Source organism: Typopeltis vanoorti, chromosome 23, assembly GCF_054136105.1.
Source record: "Typopeltis vanoorti isolate ZY-2024b chromosome 23, IOZ_Tvanoo_1.0, whole genome shotgun sequence".
In the NCBI taxonomy this organism is placed as follows: Eukaryota; Metazoa; Arthropoda; class Arachnida; order Uropygi; family Thelyphonidae; genus Typopeltis; species Typopeltis vanoorti.
In genome coordinates this window covers 15,717,398-15,718,791 of record NC_143571.1, presented here as the reverse complement: position 1 = coordinate 15,718,791, position 1,394 = coordinate 15,717,398, and the positions used below count along the sequence as shown (strand labels likewise).

The 1,394-nt window shown below is 31.9% G+C and overlaps 1 pseudogene; it reads right to left on the bottom strand.

Moving 5' to 3' along the window:
• Positions 1–386: 386 nt before the first annotated feature.
• On the bottom strand, positions 387–1,181 carry LOC150093650 (ribonucleoside-diphosphate reductase subunit M2 pseudogene; annotated as a pseudogene).
• Between the last annotated feature and the right edge of the window lie 213 nt (positions 1,182–1,394).

Genomic DNA, 1,394 nt, shown 5'->3' with positions numbered 1-1,394 from the left:
TGTCGTATGAAAGGTCTTAGACCAAGTGGACCGAGATCTAAGATCAAACATACAAAATTTGGATTCTACTAACCGATGATAAATTATACATCTCTCTTTTCAGCGTGACACATGGAATTAATTTGCGAAACGGATTAATTAAAAACCTGAATTAAACCACTTTAAACCTATAAAAACGTCAAAGCGATATCAGTGTTCATGCTCTCGTATATATTTACATAACGTTCTCTGGGTAATATTTTTGGACATATTGTTAAATATTTATTAAAATCAATTTCTTTATATAGATCTATACATTATGTAAATTCACCTGAAGCCAAATGAATGGTCAATAGTCTAAAGGAGCAATACAAATTCACAACACACCGGCTGTTTGAGTAGTCCATTTAAAAGTCTGCATCCAACATAAATGAAATGCTGTTCACCACATTTTTCCATCACTCCACAATTCTGGTATTCTCCAACTTTATTCTCAAAGAAATTGGTTTTGCCTTCAAGAAAAATATGCTCCATAAAATCAATGGGATTTTCTGCATTTTACACCTTCCTATTTTCCAGGTCCACTAAAAGCCTATCTGCAACAAATTCAATATACTTTCTTATTAGGTCATAGTTCATTCCAATCAAGGCTACATGAAGTGCATCTGTTAAAAATTCTTGTTCAATTGTCCCAGCATCTTCGATAATATCAATAACATTTTTGGCAGATGGTTTGTTTACCAAATGGCTGAACATTAAACATTCAAAGTCAAAATGCAGTCACTCATCTCTACTAATAATTTCATTGCTAAATGTTAAACCTGTCATTAAACCTACCTCTTTTCTTCAACCAGAAAATAGCAGTAAATGATCCAGAGAAAATAATGGCTTCAACTGCAGCAAATGCTACCAATCTTTCTCCAAAGGTTGCTGACTAATCCAATTCAGAGCCCAGTCTGCCTTCTTTTTGATACAGGGGATAGTTTCAATTGCATTAAAAAATCTATCTCTTTCAACTGGATCCTTGATATACGTATCAATTAGGAGACATTCATTCATTCAGAAATATTCATTTTCGAATGAATATTTTCGATTGCAATTTGAAACATCGTATCCTTAGAAAAATCTACTTTTTCAATAGTCCAAAATGAAGCCTCAGCCTTTTCATACATTTGCCATATGTCAGGATATTGAATAGGAAAAAATTACAAACCGTCGAAGATTTTCAAATTAAAATTTACAGATTGAAAATGTATTAATTATTTATTACATAAGTTAAAGTAGAGTTTTTTCTTGTGGATTAAAATTCAAAGTATCACCGAATTTCGAGCCGAACATATCGATGTAAAAACTGTATCTCTTAAGTAATAAGTAAGTTATAAATTTTCAAAGTTCGAAGTATATGGTGGTCAACC